Below are 18,038 nucleotides of genomic sequence, written 5' to 3'. Positions count from 1 at the left end.
ATGTTATCCGTGACGTCGGGGACATCCGTGACAATGCGCGGGCCATCCATGTCATTCGTGACACTGTGGGAGGCATCCATGTTGTTCGTGACATTGGGGACAACAGCGATGCTGTGGGTGTCATCCGTGTCACTGTGGGCAGCACCCACTTCAGCTGTGACAAGCGGGGGAACGTCGGTGACATCTGGGGACATCTGTGACACTGGATGGCTGGCAGCATGTCAACCCTGACAGGTGTGGCCATCCGTGGCACTGTGGGGGACGTCCGTGTTTCCACATTGAAGACTTCACTGGAGGGACTTGAACACAAAGTTGGGGTTGGCACTCAGGGTACCTCTAAACTAAACCTCTTTGGCCAAAGTTCTGATGGGCTACCCGAACCTCTCAACGTGGCTTGGTGCTAAATTGTGTTGGATAATACTCCCATGAAAAAAATCTTGGGGTGCTTAGTTTAACTGAAAGTTTTGTAGTTGTTCTGTTAAATCCTCAATTTTCTTTAGTGGACTGTTGGGGGGGGAAACCGTTAACCAAACAAGTTAGAAAATGGGAAAGGCGTATGGACGGTTCATTGACTGCTATTAGTTGGGTGTTGACCCACAAGCCACAAATATCTTATCATTAAACTGACAGGAATCTACAGGAAAGTATCATTTCAGTCCACTAATGAATGGCATGCAAGATACATGGACGCTGCACAGAAACAAATGGAACTAGTTAATTGAAGATTCATTTTTATGTGCGTCACGAGGTGAATCTTACAGCGACTTAATTCATTCAAACAACATATGAAAACACTGCTGTATGCAAAAACAAATTAACCAACTATGCCTCAGGAGTTTTCATAATTCAACACTGAATTATGTGACATGCTCTTTGAAGCCTGATTCACCTATGTCTAGCCAAAATCTGTAAACAGTACCACCTGTTCATCATAAAACCTTCATGAAAAAAAGTTTCAATTTCACTTAACCTTGCAATAACTTTTCAGGTGTTTATATTTCTGGAGAAATGTATGTCATCAGTTTCAGCAATAATCCGTAGCCCGTTTAAGCCCTTGATACACACCAAAGATTAGAGTTTTGCAGAGATTGTGTAGAGGTTTTAAATTTTTCAAAACGTCTAGTTGATACGACCTACAATAACACTCCCATTGTCAGCTGAGTGTCATCACAGTGGGTCTCTGGAGTGGGATTCAAACCATCATGCCCAAGGCAGTTGGTTCAAATTACACCCAAAGTCCTTAAGAAAGAACCTGTCTTTCAGTAATTGGTTTATCTATCACCATCCACCCAGTATTACCTCATCACAGAAGATGTGCTCCATATTTTCATAAGATACCGGGTTTATTTTTTAATTAATTTTCTTTAAAAGGAATAGTTGCTAGTCCAACGAGATCCTTCCAATGAAGTCAGCCATTTAGCGCAAAGATGTGGAGAAATCGCTGTAATTAGAAGGCTGTAAATCTTTTGAATTTATTTGCCTCAGAGGTCTATTGATGGGCAATCATTCATTCTATTAATGATTGAGATCGAGAGATTTCAGGACCAAAATACAGGGGTCCAGAGGGTGATCGAGGGGAAGAGTAACAGACGTAGAACAGCCATGATTTTTTTAGAAATACAGCACAGAAACAGGCCCTTCGGCCCACCGAGTGTACACCGACCAGCGATCCCCGCACATTAACACTATCCTACACTGGAGATCATTTTTACATTTATACCAAGCCAATTAACCTACAAACCTGCACGTCTTTGGAGTGTGAGGGGAAACTGAAGATCTCGGAGAAGACCCACGTGGTCACGGGGAGAACGTACAAACTATGTACAGACAGCACCCGTAGTCGGGATCGAACCCGGGTCTCCGACGCTGTGAGGCAGCAACTCTACCGTTGATCTTGTTAAAGAGCGGAGTAATTCCAAGGGGTCGGGTGGAGTTGGCTGATCTCAGCAGAGGTGTCAGCACTCCAGGACCTTTCACCCCGCTTCCCACCACGATTCAGGATCCCTTGCTGAAGTGCGAGGTGTGTGAGATAAGGTGACCCCAACTACCAGAAAAAGAGACACAAAGTGACTGGAGTAACTCAGCAGGCCAGGCAGCATCTCTGGAGAACATGGATAGGTGACATTTCAGGTCGGTTGCTTTCTTCAGAAGCAACCACCAGTGCAGGAGCCTGCTGTCGTTCACTGTCAGAATCACGCGTAGGTAATGTGTGACTCACTGGATCCCTCCCCACCAGCTCCTCCTTCTCACCCAACATACAACTAACAATAGCCTGTTTCCTTTATCATCGTTACTTTTTTTGCATATCTTTCATTCACTGTTCTTTATCGCTCTGCATCATTGTCTATATCTCTCGTTTCCCCTCTCCCTAACCAGTCTGAAGAAGGGTCTCGACCCGAAACGTCACCCATTCCTTCTCTCCAGAGATGCTGCCTGTCCCGCTGAGCTACTCCAGCTTTATGGGCCTATCTTCGGTAATCACTCCTTGGCTGAGATATCGCGCGCAACCATTTGGTGTCCATGGAAACATTTCCCTGCAAGGTGTTAATGTCAACAGGGGAGATGGGGAGGTGAGAAAACCGGTGCAAAGTAAAAGTCAGAAGCATGATGGATCTGATTGTCAAGTCAGGAGGAATTTTTTTTTTTTTTTAGAGATACAGCGCAGAAACTGGCCCTTCGGCCCACCGGGTCCGCACCGCCCAGCGATCCCCGCACATTAACACTATCCTACACCCACTAGGGACAATTGTTACATTTTCCCAGCCAATTAACCTACAAACCTGTACGTCTTTGGAGTGTGGGAGGAAACCGAAGATCTCGGAGAAAACCCACGCAGGTCACGGGGAGAACGTACAAACTCCGTACAGACGGCGCCCGTAGTCAGGATCGAACCTGAGACTCCGGCGCTGCATTCGCTGTAAGGCAGCAACTCTACCGCTGCGCCACCGTGCCGCCCGTCCCGCACGAATCCAGGAGAATACTCATGCACACCTTCCTTTCTTGGATCATTTAAAAAATAAAGTGATCAGGCAGCCAAGGTGGTCAACCCATCACAATTAAACACTCCACTCACCCATCCTCAGATGTGTTCATATTCTAACTTCCACAGACTTTCATGTTGAGGTTAAATCCAATAACATTTGATGCACAATGATATTAAAGTTATCATAACATTGGACAAGAAGCCATGGCGCAATGGAAGGGGTTTTGTTGCGTTATTTCCCGTTTCTTTTTCAGGGATTATTGTTAATTTTCCATAGCCCAGTGCCATTCATTGAGGGCCCTTTGTTCCAATTCTAGTGGTGCACTAATGAACCCAGCAGTGTCAAGCTAAATTGTCAGCCACTTGTCAAGACTTTGGGAGACCGTTGGGATGGCAGATTAATGGCGAACATGCTGGAACTCAGCGGGGTCAGGCAGCATCTCTGGAGGAACAGAATGGGTGGTGATTTGGGTCGGAAACGTTCTTCAGGTTTAAAAAGGCTGTAGATGGGTTCCGACCCAAAACATCACCCATCCTTTGTCTCTAGAGATGGTGCCTGACCCCTCTGAGATACTTAGAGATACAGCGTGGAAACAGGCCCTTCGGCCCACCGGGTCCGTGCCGACCAGCAATCCTCGCATATTAACACTATCCGATACCCACTAGGGTCCATTTTTACATTTGCCCAGCCAATTAACCTACATACCTGTACGTCTTTGGAGTGTGGGAGGAAACCAAAGATCTCGGAGAAAACCCACGCAGGTCACGGGGAGAACGTACAGACAGCACCCGTAGTCGGGATCGAACCCGGGTCTCCGGCGCTGCATTCGGTGTAAGGCAGCAACTCTACCGCTGCGCCACCATGCCACCCAGCACTTTGTGTCTATCTTTGGTGTAAACCAGCATCTGCGGTACCTTCCTGCACTCGTGGAACCATAATGCATGGAAACAGCCCCTTCGGCCGAATTTGCTCAAGCAGACCAAGATATCCCAATCATTCTGGCCCTGTCAAAAACTGGGGAGTGCTGCACTCTTCTCCCCCCATCCCTTGCCTTTCAATGCACATTGCTGATACCCTGACGGCGCCCACTTTCTCCTAGTGTGAGAGGCTCTGTAGCATTTTAAGCCGTGGCATTCATCATTGTCGCGCTGAAGAATTGAAAGGCACGTGAAGAATTGAAAACATGAGGTAGCTTAAATAAAACATCAATAGCACATAAACGGTGACCCACAACATCCTACATTTCAAACATTGTACATGGAACTGTTGAAAACATTTGGAAATTATTTTGCAAGTAGACATTGGTGCTAATTTAATTCTGAATCAGAGAGCGATGGTTTCTGATAAGATAGGATTCTGTTGAGCGATAAGTTTCTAATCAAAACTTAAGGAAAATTCTGAAGTTTGAGTTTTGAAGTACATGAGGTTATCCATCGTTGATCTTTGTCCTATCCACTGACACGATGCACAATAATATTAAAGTTATCATAACATGGACCGGAAGCCAAAACACAATGGAAGGGATTTTGTTGCGTTATTTCCCGTTTCCTTTTCGGAGATTATTGTTAATTTTTCATAACGCAGTGCCATTCATTGATGTCCCTTTGTTCCAATACTAACAGTATACTAATGAACCCAGTAGGGTCAGGCTAAATTGTCAAGACTTTAAGACCAGCCATGTTCAACAAGATTATTTATTATTACCATTGCTGCTTCAAAAAAGCTAGGTGAGGTTTTAAGGTCATAATGTCATAAGTGATAGGAGCAGAATTAGGCCATTTGGCCCATCAAGTCTACTCCATCATTCAATCATGGCTGACCTATCCCTTCCTCCTAACCCCACTCTCCTGCCTTCTCCCTACAACCCCCTGACACCCGTACTAATCAAGAACCTATCTGTCTCTGCCTTAAAAATATCCATTGACGGACGCTACAAAGAATTCCACAGATTCTCCAGCCTCTGACTAAAGAAATTCCTCCTCATCTCCTTCCAAAGGATATGACCTCCAGTCCTAGACTCTCCCACTAGTAGAAATATCCTCTCCACATCCACTCTATCCAAGCCTTTGACTTATAACATGTAAGCAATTGACTTCAGGAGTTCAACTTGGGCAGGGAAATTATCTGGACTGAATCTTTAGACTTTAGAGATACAGCATGATAAGAGCCCCTTCAGCCAATAGACAATAGACAATAGGTGCAGGAGGAGGCCATTCGGCCCTTCGAGCCAGCACCACCATTCAATGTGATCATGGCTGTTCATTCTCAATCAGTACCCCGTTCCTGCCTTCTCCCCATACCCCCTGACTCCGCTATCCTTAAGAGCTCTATCTAGCCTACTGAATCTACGCCAACCAGCGATCCCCCCCAACACTAGCACTATCCAAAACACTAGGGGTAATTTTCCATTTTTACTGAAGCCAATTAACCTACAAACCCGCACGTCTTAAGAGTGTGGGAGGAAACCGGAGCGCCCGGAGGAAACCCACGCGGTCACTGGGAGAACGTACAAACTCCACACGGACAGAACCCATAGTCAGGATCAAACCCGGGTCCCTCGCGCAGTAAGGAGGCAACACTACCGCTAGGCAACCGTGCCAAATGTTCCTCTGTTCAGATTCAATGAAGAATTCTTCAGGAATAATGATGTCCTTTCCATAGCTGAGGATCCTGCCTTGCATTGGGGGTATATCAGTGATACACTCAGCGATAAACCTCAGCTTGGGATATTCAAACCTTTGAGAGAGGCCAGGTAGTTTTAGTCAGGAACGGAATGACCAAGTGGAATTTACCATGAGATTCTGCAAAGCCAGACAGCTACGGTTTCAGCAATTTATTTGGAGCTGGTACACCATCAAAACTCCTCCCCCCCTCACAACCCCCTTCCCCCTCCACAAGGGTGCAAACATCAAAGACTAGAGGGCACAGTTTTAAGGTAAGAGGGGACCAAGTTTATTGTGCAGGGCAACTTTCTACGCAGAGTGATGGGTGCCTACAACGTGCTGCCAGGGATGGTAGTGGAGGCAGATACAGTCGTGGCCTTTGAGGCTTTTGGATCGGCATGGGTATGAAGGGAGGGGAGGGGTATGGATCATGTACAGGCAGCTGAGATTAGTTGAACTTGGCATCATGTTGGTTCGAAGACATTATGGTTCGAGGTGCTGTTCACCTGCTGTACTGTTCCCTCTTCTAAAACACCTCCAATAATGCACGAAAAGAATGGCTTGAGGTGGGATTTGCTGCCCAAATGTGTGTTTCAGCAGCGAAGAGAACTGTGGACACGCAGGCAAGTGCAAGAAGGTGGCTCAGCGGTAGAGTTGCTGTCTTACAGCACCAGAGACCCGGGTTCGACCCTGACTATGGGTGTTGCTGTCTGTACGGAGTTTGTACGTTCTCCCCGTGACCGCGTGGGGTTTTCTCCGGGTGCTCCCACCTCCCAAAGACGTTTCAGGTTTGTAGGTTATTTGGCTTTGGTAAAAATTGGAAAATTGTCCCTAGTGTGTGTAGGACAGTGTTAATGTTCGGGGATCGTTGTTCGGCGCGGACTCGGTGAGCGAAGGGCCTCTTTCCGTGGCTGGAGCTCTAAATTAAACTAAACTAAACTAGCAAAGGGGGGCAGATTTTGTTCGTGCTTGGCAGCTGGCTCTTCTCCTCCCCTCCCCCACCAGAGGGTCAACATCAACAAAGCCACCCCCTCAATATTAGATCTTTAAATCAAATTGCAGATTGAGTAACCTGGCCAGAAGCGCAAAGACTAAAAGCAATGAACAGGAAAGACATTGTCCTCAAATCCCTCACTATCTGTTGGAAATTCTCTTCAAAGTGAAATGCAACTCTGCAGATTCTTTCCAATGTGGGATTTAAATTTGAAAAACCCAATCAGCTGTGAACCAAACATGTTCTCAATGAAGGGATCAAAAAGGTGAAGTCTTTCTAAGTACATTAAGAAAATACAAAACCTTCAGCTGTAAGCAGTGGCTCACTTTGACACTGCGATTTTTAAGCTCTGTAAAACTGTTCGAGGAACAGATGATATAGACATTGTAATCCGTTCATGCGCTATATGTCAAATAATAATGCATTTGTGCAATATATTCAGTTATTCGACAACAAAAATCCCATTCCCTTCACAGTTTAATGTCCAATAAAATCCAAGTTAACAAATCGTGGGTTTTCTCCGAGATTTATTTGGTTTCCTCCCACACTCCAAGGACGTACAGGGTCGTAGGTTAATTGGTTTTGTGTAAATGTAAATTGTCCCTAGTGTGTGTAGGCTGGTGTTAATGTGTGGGGATCGCTGGTCGGTGCGGACTTTGTGGGCCGAAAGGGCCTGTTTCCGCGCTGTATCTCCAAACTAAACTAAACTAAACACAATGCGTTCGGTATTCTCCTGCCTTTTACCATTGGAGGTGGAATTAAATTGTGGTCAGAGAAAACGCATCAGCCATCTGGTGTCAGATGCTTTACAAGGGCAAAATTACTAAATGAAATTAAGATGAACTTCATTAGGAAATCCAGACTTAATCCATGCGGGCTATTCATCACATTCTCATTCATGGGTGCACTGACACGAAAGAAAGTTAAAGAAGCTTTGGATGCGATGGCACAATAAAGGCTGAAATGGAGTGTGAAAGGACAGGCAAGTAATGAGGAGCCCAGTCATGGAGACCATTGTCACTTCTTTTAATGGGTGAACCACTTAATTATTTTGGTGCAAACAATACGAGAGGACTGACTTGGCAGTGTTGTTGTAGAGTTGGCGTGCCTTCAGTTCCTTGTGTTCTTAGTTTCCCAAAGAAATCTCTTTCGAAATGGGAAGTGCAGAATCTGATCACATGACCTTTTTTTTTGCACTTTACCCCGTTTCCTTTTTTTCTCTCTCCCCTCCCTTTGTTGTTTTTGTTTTCGCCGCGATTTATTTATTTGATAGCAATCGATACGGAAGTGCCATTCTTAATCTCATTGTACTTGTACAATGACAATAAAGATATCGTGTTATATTGTATTGTGTCCAGTCGACTCTGACTGTTTTCCACAACTGATGATAGTGCCGTTGCCTCTGGTGACTGGAATTTTCAGTCAAACACAGGGCGACACTTTTAACTGAACTATCCAGGCAATAAATTGTGCGGCAGGCCAAAAAAAGAATTTAATGTAAATAGCACATCTTTTGGGGTTGGGCAAGAATATTGGATGGTGAATTTTGGGGAACTTCTTGGCCAAGGAGGGAGTCACGCCAACATCTATACGTTTGCACTTCCCAGAGACGGCCAGGATGGTGTGGTGTTTTATGGCACCGGAATCAAAGAACTTTTACTTCTTCCCCAGAGGTCCTGGGACAACAATGGGCAAGTTTAAATTTGTCGCGCATTGGGAGCTGAACCCGTGACTTGCGCGGTTCGAGGGAGCTTCGTGCCATATCACGGCGCTTTCATCCGCCACAACCACTGGCAAAGCTCGCAAATCCCTCTACTGGGGCTGTTCTTGCCCACACAAAATGTGCATTGTTCCACTTTCTACGAATTTTTTATATCAAAAAATACTTTATTCAAGTTATAAATATCATTTACAAACCATCATTTTTAAACAAACCCATCCGACATTTCCGGAGGTTACATATTCAATACAGGCATTTACTTGGACATTTACATACATTTACATACATATCCCTTATTTGGAGGGGCGTCTCTCTCCCCCACACCCTGCCCCCCATGTCCAGCAGCGGAAGGACCCTAGACTGTGGTCCTCCCCCACAGGGCCTTGGCGTTGGCTGCACCAAGCTTCAGAGCGTCCCTCAGCACGTACTCCTGCAGTCTGCAGTGGGCCAGTCGGCAACATTCCTTGACGGACAGCTCGCTCCGCTGGGAGGTCAACAAGGATCGGGCAGACCAAAGAGCGTCTTTCACCGAGTTGATGACCTTCCAGCAGCACTCGATGTCAGTCTCGGAATGCGTCCCTGGGAACAGTCCGTAGAGCACAGAGTCCTCTGTGACGGAGCTGCTCGGAATGAATCGTGACAGGGACCCCTGCAGACCTCTCCAGACTCGCCTGGCAAATCCACACTCTTTGAAGAGGTGGGCCACCGTTTCCTCTCCGTAGCAGCCGTCCCGAGGGCAGCGTGCGCTGGTAGTGAGGTTCCGGCGGTGCAGGAAGGATCTGACTGGGAGGGCTCCCCTCACCGCCAGCCAAGCCAGGTCTTGGTGCTTGTTGGTGAGTACTGGCGATGAGGCATTTTGCCAGACAAGCTGGGCTGTCCGTTCTGGGAACCACGCCACAGGATCCATGGAGTCATTCCCCTGCAGTGCCTGCAGGACGTTCCGTGCTGACCACTGCCCGATGGACTTGTGGTCAAAGGTGTTGGTCCGGAAGAACCTGTCCACAAACGACAGATGGTTCGGCAATGTCCAGCTGACTGGCACATTGCGTGGCATCTGCGCCAGGCCCATCCTTCGCAACACCGGGGACAGGTAGAACCTCAGCAGGTAGTGGCATTTGGTGCCCACGTGCCTTGGCTCTATGCTCCGCCTGATGCAGCCACACACGAAAGTGGCCATCAGAATGAGGGCGGCGTTGGGCACGTCTTTTCCCCCGTTGTCTGCCGACTTGTGCATTGTGGCTCGTCGCACCCGGTCCATCGCCGACCCCCAGATGAAGCGGAAGACGGCCCGGGTGATCCCCTTGGCGTGGGAGGGAGGGACGGGCCACACTTGCGCCAAGTACAGCAGCCCCGAGAGCACCTCACACCTGATGACCAGGTTTTTCCCCGTGATGGAGAGGGAGCGCTGCTTCCACAGCTCCAGCTTCTTCCCCACCCTGGCTATCCGCTCCAGCCAATTTTTGTCACATGCCTCAGCCTTCCCGAACCAGATCCCCAGCACCTTCAGGAAGTCAGGCTTGATGGTGAAGGGGATGGAAGATCGGTCGGGCCAGTTGCCAAAGAGCATGGCCTCGCTCTTCCTGCGGTTTACCCTGGCCCCCGTGTCCAACTCAAACTGGTCGCAGACGCTGATCAGTCTGCGGACCGACCCTGGATCCGAGCAGAAGACGGCGACATCGTCCATGTACAGGGAGGCCTTGACCTGAGTGCCCCCACTGCCTGGCAATGTCACTCCTCTTATGCTCGCATCCTTCCTGATGGATTCGGCAAAGGGTTCAATGCAACAGACGAACAAGACAGGGGAAAGAGGGCAACCCTGCCTGACTCCAGACCTGACGGGGAAGCTGTCTGATTCCCACCCATTAATTTGGACTGCACTACAGATCTCGGAGTAGAGCAGTTGTATCCACTTCCTGATTCCCTCCCCAAAGCCCATTTTGGAGAGCACGTCCCTCATGTACGTGTGCGATATCCTGTCGAAGGCCTTCTCCTGGTCCAAGCTGACCAGGCAGGCATCCACCCGTCTGTCCTGCACGTAGGCAATGGTATCTCTCAGCAGCACCAGGCTGTCTGAGATTTTCCTGCCAGGTACAGCACAGGTTTGGTCCGGGTGGATCACCTGTCCCAGAGCAGACTTGACCCGGTTGGCGATGGCCTTAGACAGGATCTTGTAGTCTACATTCAACAATGTGATGGGTCTCCAATTCCTTAAGTCATTCATCTCCCCCTTCTGCTTGTAGATCAGGGTGATGTTGCCCTTCCTCATAGAGTCTGACATGCTGCCGGCTAGAAGTATATCGTTGTACACTTCCAGCAGGTCCGGGCCCACCCAGTCCCACAGAGCCGAGTACAACTCTGCCGGTAAGCCATCGCCTCCGGGAGTTTTACTCGAGTCAAAGGAACGGATGGAGCCAGTCAGCTCCTCCAGGGTCAGTGGTTGGTCCAGACTCTCCCGCTTGCTGTCGTCCAAGACTTCCGTGATGGAGGACAGGAAGTTCTGGGAGGCGGTGCTGTCTGTGTTCTTTACATCGTACAGATCCTTATAAAAGGATCTGCAGATCTTGAGCATGTCTGACTGCGAGGATGTTACCGAGCCGTCCTCCTCCCTAAGGCTTTTGATCACAGAGCTCCCCCTGTGAACCTTATGGAAGAAGTAACGTGAGCACGTCTCATCCTGCTCAACATGGCGGACCCTGGACCGGAAGATGATCTTGGAGGATTCAGAGGTAAAGTGCCGAGCTTGCCGGCCCTTCAACTCTCTCAGTTCCTCCCTCACATCCACCCCTCTCCTCTGCAGAAGGAGTAGCTGCTGCAAATCTGTCTGGAGTTGACACAGTTCCCTCTTACCCTGTCTTGCTCTCTGAACACCTTTGGAGACGAAGAACTTCTTGATGTTCTCCTTTGTTGCCTCCCACCAGAGTGTCGCGGAGTCAAAGAGGGGCCTCACAGTTCTCCAACATGCGTAGTCCCTCTTTAGCTCCTCAACGTTCTCCGGGGTCAACAGCTCCACGTTTAACTTCCACGTCCCTCTGCCCGCCTTCCGGTCCTCCTGTAGGTGACAGGTGGCCTGAAGGAGGCAGTGGTCAGAGAAGAACACCGGCGCGAGGTCGGTGTGTCTGACCGTGACGGCCTTCGATGTGAAGAGGAAGTCTATCCGGGACTGGGCTGAACCGTTCGGTCCTGACCAGGTGAACCGCCGCTGGGCTCCGCCTGCAGGGTCACTGAAGGCGTCGCGCAGCCTTTCTACGAAGCAGGGCAGAATTATGCTGCAACTTTGAGTTGGTTTGGGGTGCGTCAGGGAAAGCACTGAGTGAGTCATTGGCGGACACACCTCTCAGGGACAACGACCTCCGTGCCCCATAATCCCACTGTAGTCTTTCAAAATGTAGTAAACTTTGCTGAATAGCTTTTAAAAAAATAAAAACATAACATACGAGAACGAATTATTAAAATCTGTGGCGTATCTCACCAGTGGAAGTCGGCTGAATAGGCTGGCTCTGATGTTCGCAAGGCTCAAGTTCACACAAGCTCAAACAGTGAAGCTCCAGTCTGGAATTAAAAAACAAAGGCTCATGATTTAACAAGTCCTCCTACTGATCACGCTAACATGTATTTGATGGTACAGTGCCCACATGCAAGTCTCTTTGGAGAAGTCAAACACAAGTCTGATTGTATTCTTGCCAAATATATTCAGAATACACACTTGGTTTTTACCCGTGCCCGTGGAAAATGCAATGGAATTCACGCAAGGTAAACACTTAGTGCCGTTCCTCAGTAACACCCACATGAGGAGGCATAATTAATGCCAAAGTTTAATAATCAGACACCTCCCATGCTGATGCATAGTGGTATTTATCACGCGAGTATCAAATTGGCATGCGAGTTCTCAAGAAATGGGCGGCACGGTGGAGCAGCGGTAGAGTTGCTGCCTCACAGCGCCAGAGACCCGGGTTCGATCCTGACTATGGGTGCTGTCTGCACGGAGTTTGTACGTTCTCCCTGTGACCGCGTGGGTTTTCTCCGGGTGCTCCGGATTCCTCCCACATTCCAAAGATGTACAGGTTTGTCAGTTAATTGGCTTCAGTAAAATTGTAAATTGTCCCTAGTGCGTCGGATAGTGTTAGTGTACGGGATGCTCGCTGGATGGCACGGACTCAGTGGGCTGAAGGGCCAGTTTCCGGTGCTGTATCTCTAAAGCCTAAAGAAAGACTCTCTCACACACCCGAAGTTCACATTATGGTTAACCTTATTTGGGTGGGACAGTTCCAAGTGTGGGAAACACTGTTTCTGTTGAGGGTGTGTGGAAGTGGGAGAACTTTATTTAAACAAAATTGATTGATTGAAAGGTGTGTTTACAGAAGTACCAAGATTCATATTGAGTCATTAATTTTAAACCATTCCTGCCACGCCTAGAAACTTTTCGTATAGACACTTTTCATAATTTCATATTTAATTTTCACACTTTTCAAAATTCACATTGAGGAGAGATAAACGTTGGACTTTTTCTTTGCGCTCTTTGACTTTGGCCTTTTTCTCTGTAAACAGCGCCAACCTATGGTGACCGTGGATCTGCGGGTTTTGCAAAAGAACTTCACTGGGCTGTGCAGACGTGACAATAAAGAACCACTGGACCGCTGAACCTCACCCAACTCTGTCCATGCCTGACACTTTTCTCCTTCAGAGCAATCATTGAACTTCATTTCAATGCACGTGCTCCAAGGACGCAGCAATAGAGCCAGTAGCAAAACATCTTGGGTCGCGTAAGATTGTTATAACGAGCACAAGATGAGGGTGAAAGGCAATTGGAGCAGATGTCTCCAGTGTACAAGTATGCTTTTGTGTAAATGGAGAAAGATATTTCCAAAGACCTCATTTACAAAAAAAGGATTGCTGAACAATAATGATAAACCATTGCAGGGAAAGGCTTGACGAATCTACAACATTGGCAGGCGAGGCTCGTACCAAGGAGATGATGTCACAATGCAAGCTCCAGATTCAAGGATGGCAGATTGAACAAGACCCCCACCCCCAGTTACATTGGGCGGCACGGTGGCGCAGCGGTAGAATTGCTGCCTCACAGCAACAAAGACCCGGGTTCCACCCCGACTATGGGTGCTGACTGTGTGGAGTTTGTATGTTCTCTGTCTCCTTTCACACCTCACAGATGAACAGGTTTTGTAGGTTAATTGCCTTGGTATAGCTTGTGTCACAAAGTAGATAAAAGCCTTCGGTTCCATCTCTCTGCAACATTGATAATTTAGAGTTTAGAGATACAGCGTGGAAACAGGCCCTTTCGGCCCACCGGGTCCGCGCCGACCAGCGATCCCCGCACATTAACACTATCCTACACCCACTCGGGACAATTTTTACATTTGCCCAGCCAATTAACCTACAAACCTGTACGTCTTTGGAGTGTGGGAGGAAACCGAAGATCTTGAAGAAAACCCACGCAGGTCAGGGGGAGAACGTACAAACTCCGTACAGACGGCGCCCGTAGTCGGGATCGAACTCGGGTCTCCGGCACAACATTCGTTGTAAGGCAGCAATCTGCCGCTGCGCCACCGTGCCGCCCTAATTTAGCAGGCAGTCAAAATCATTTGAAACTGTATGTTTCTTTTTTTCCTAGTCAGATGTGCAGCACTTTGGTCAACGTGGGTTGTTTTTAAATGTGCTATACAAATAAATTGACTTGACTTGACTTGACCATGCCCTCCGCCTCAACAAGAGGGTTTAATTGTCATAGTACAATGGAATTCTTACTTTTTGTAGCTTAATAGGCTTGTAAATAATACAACAACCCTCAGATATATATATACTAATCAATAACTGTAACACTGAGTAATACCGGGTCTGAAGAAGGGTCTCGACCCGAAACGTCACCCGTTCCTTCTCTCCAGAGATACTGCCTGTCCCGCTGAGTTACTCCAGTATTTTGTGTCTACCTTCGATTTAACCAGCATCAGCAGCTTTTCCCTACGCACTAAGTAATACCGAGTTTGAAGAAGGGTCTCGACCTGAAACGTCACCTATTCCTTTCCTCCAGAGATGCTCTCTGGCCCGCAGAGTTACTCCAGCTTTTTGTGTCCATCTTCGGTTTAAACCAGCATCTGCAGTTCCTTCCTGCACATTCTAAGTAACCCATAATAGTGCAAAAACCAAAGATACAGCTCCATGAAGGTCCCAGTTGCAGAGGTTAGTGTTGTGTAGTGTTCAAGAGCCTGATGGTTACCGGGAAGTCACGGTTCTTCCACCTGGTGGTCATGATTAATAGGCTATTTATTATAATCTTTCTGCCTAATTTTTATTGATAGATTTCTACCCTTATTAATCAGAGCATGCAATCTGTTTGATTGTTATGAGAGACATGGAGTACACAGTGAAAAGGCCATTTTACCTTCAGGTTAAAGAACAAAATCACTAGTCATCTAATGAAGGATTTCCCAATTATTTTTAATTGGGAACAAAGTATTCGAAGCCGCCTAAAGAAATACAGATACCAGAAAATTGAGAATAAACCACGATTCACATGTGGGCTTGGATTTGAGTGCCAGGTGTACACAGATGTTAGGACAGCCATTTAGCAGGGAACAGATCCTCTCAGTCACACTAGAACAGAATACAGTGTTCAATTCAATTTGACCTGCGTGAAGGTTCAGTGAATGACAGTTGTAATTCACAATGCTGGTGATGAAGACAGGAGAAACCAACAGAAGACTGCAGACAAAGTGGCTACATTTGCACTGCATGAAAATCAGGATTAGCTTAGTTTAGCTTCGGGATACAGCGCGGAAACGAGCCCTTCGGCCCACTGAGTCCGCGCCGGCCAGCGATCCCCGCACATTAACGCTATCGTGCGGACACGCGGTACAATTTAGAACCTCTACCAAGCCACTTAGCCTGCAAACCCGTACATTTTGGAATTTCGGAGGAAACCGGGGCTCCCGGAAAAAACGACGCAGGTCACGGGGAGAACGTACAAACTCCGCGCAGACAGCGCCCGGAGTCAGGATCAAACCCGGGTCTCTGGCGCTGTCAGGCAGCAACTCTACCGCTGCGCCACCGTGCCGTCCATCTCGACACAGGTGTTGTAAGCGAGAAGAAACAAGTCACATTTGTAAAATCTATGACATATTAATGTTGTCTCAAATACAAATCTCAATCCATGTTACAGTGTGCAGGGCAGACTAATGCTTAAGCTAATGGAAGGCAGTCATCAATCTTGATTACATCGCCTATTTTATTTCTAACAGGAAACACCATTTGAGAATGTTTAGTTGTTAACAATCCGACAGCTCACATATAAACCAACTTAGCAAAAAGAGTTATTATCACATTTACTCGTTCTGCAAAGCTTCTCAAGTTACTCAGTACTATTTGGCAGACAATGTAGTTCTATGGCACGAGCAATGGAACTACTGCAGCTATTGTAGTTGCACTATGGTACAGCTGAAGAAGTAAATTAATCCCCCACAATTGTTCACCTAGAAATCAGTCTGAAGAAGGGTCTCGACCCGAAACGTCACCCATTCCTTCTCTCCTGAGATGCTGCCTGACCTGCTGAGTTACTCCAGCATTTTGTGAATAAATCGATATAGATTTCCATTTGTTCTGCACATGGCGAACAATGAAATGAATCATCTTTCCAATGGCGACCTGGAATGTTGATCCAATCTGGAATCCCCGCGTTACCATTGAATGCACTGATCAGCTTTCCTCACAGTTACCCGACTACAATGCAATCACTGTGAGTCTTTTGTGTCTGAACTGCAAAAGCAACTTGCATGGTACCTTAGTACCCGTCAGAAGGGTCCCAACCCAAAATGTCATAGTGTCTTAGAGTCACACAACATGGAAAGGCTCATCAGCCCAACTCATCCGCGCAGACCAAGATGCCCCATCTAAACTAGACCAATTTGCCCGCATTTGGTCCATAATCCCTCTAAGCTTTTCCTATCCACATACCTGTCCAAATGTCTTATAAATATTGTTATTGTACCTGCCTTAACTATCTCCTCTGGTAGCTCGTTCCATATTCCCACCAGCTTCTGAGTGGAAAGGTTGTCCCTCAGGTTCCTGTTAAACCTTTCCCCTCTCTCCTTAGACCTATCATCTGTCCATTCTCTCAACAGATACCTGACCCTTTGAGATCCTCCAGCACTTTTGTTTTTGCTCAAGATTCCAGCATCTGCAGTTCCTTGTGTCGCTGTAAGTCTTGCAAGATCTTCTATGTTTTAATCGTTGCTAAGTCTCTGAACGTATTGACCTAATCTACTTAATCTGTCTTTGTAAAACAATCCCTTCAACCAATGAATCAGTCAAGTGAATATTCCCTACACTGCTACAGAAGCATGAATCTCCTCTTTTAAATGGCAAGCTGGCAACTTTCCATCTACATGGCATCATTTCAATCTTTGATGAGCCATATCGTGTTCAGATCCCGTATGAATCATCACTCTAATGGGGGAAGAGAGGAACTGCCATTTTGTTGGAATCCTCAAGGGCAGCATGGTGGTGCAGTGGTAGAGTTGCTGCCCCACAGCACCCAGAGACCCGGGTTCGATCCTGACTACGGGTGTTGTCTGTACGGAGTTTGAACGTTCTCCCTGTGACCGCGTGGGCTTTCACCAGGTGCTCCGGTTTCCTCCCACACTCCACAGACGTACAGGTTTGGAGGTTAATTGGATTTGGTAAAATTGTAAATTGTTCCTAGTGATTAGGTGTAGGATGTTCCTAGTGATTAGGTGTAGGATAGTGTACGGGATGATCATTGGTCGGCGCGGACTTGGTGGGCCCAAGGACCTGTTTTCACGCTGTATCTCTAAAGCCAAATCACAAACCAATCCATGAGTGTCCTTGGTGTACTGTTAACTAACCACAGTAAGGCTGTCGGTTTGAGTCTTTTGCCTCTGAATTGTGAAGGCACCTCACATGGTGACTTATGGGCCACATATAACATTATAGTGCACACGTAGGAACACATCCATTGGAGGAAGTCGGTGAGTGTGACAGCATGCGTGGGAGGAAATAGACAGGCTGTTTTGTTAGTGTGTTTCCTTTCTGTAACCTGCACCATTACAGCTAAACTAATTAACAGAGGCTTTACACTCGAGCCTTGGGTTCAGCCATTTTAATTCAGGATCCCCTTGGCCACTGCCTCGTGGGTATTATATCCTCGGTACTGGACCACAGAGCGCGCTATTCCCATAACAGACGACATTTTGGGTCGAGACCTAAAGGATCTGGACTGAAAAAATTATATGTGCAGGTGGTTTCCAAAACTAAAACGCTGGAAACACTCAGCCGATGAGGGAGCATCTGTGGAAACAGAAACATTAACTGCTCCTTGCTCCGCAGATGCTGCCCGACCTACTAAGTGTTTCCAACTTTCTCTGCCGATGTTTCAGATTTCCACAGATTTGCAATCGTTTGACTACAAGCGAGCCAAAACCCTGAGGGCACCAATGGTCTCTTCACAACTCTGAGTGAACAAGTTTTTTGCAAGAGATTGTATGGCCATGGCAAATTGACTCAGCTGTGCAGGATCACGGGTTGTGCGAAAGTACGGACTCGGTTACTTTCCTCTCCCAGTAGGCAAGAGTGAAAATGCACACCTCCAGATTCAGGGACAGTTTCTTCCCAGCTGTTATCAGGCAACTGAACCATCCTCTCAACAGCTA

General features: G+C 47.3%; 1 protein-coding gene across 7 annotated transcripts in view; it reads right to left on the bottom strand.

Moving 5' to 3' along the window:
- The window catches only part of sema6d (semaphorin 6D), a 346,157-nt gene that overhangs the window by 247,691 nt on the left and 80,428 nt on the right, over positions 1 to 18,038 (bottom strand). For all 7 annotated transcript variants that reach the window (XM_078427456.1, XM_078427455.1, XM_078427461.1 and 4 more), the window contains one exon: positions 11,831 to 11,910. The gene's annotated coding sequence lies outside the window, so the exon portion shown is untranslated. The remainder of the gene's footprint in view (positions 1 to 11,830; positions 11,911 to 18,038) is intronic.

This window comes from Rhinoraja longicauda, chromosome 33, assembly GCF_053455715.1.
Source record: "Rhinoraja longicauda isolate Sanriku21f chromosome 33, sRhiLon1.1, whole genome shotgun sequence".
Lineage (NCBI taxonomy): Eukaryota > Metazoa > Chordata > Chondrichthyes > Rajiformes > Arhynchobatidae > Rhinoraja > Rhinoraja longicauda.
The sequence above is the reverse complement of the archived record's forward strand: the minus strand, read 5'-3'. Positions and strand labels throughout refer to the sequence as shown.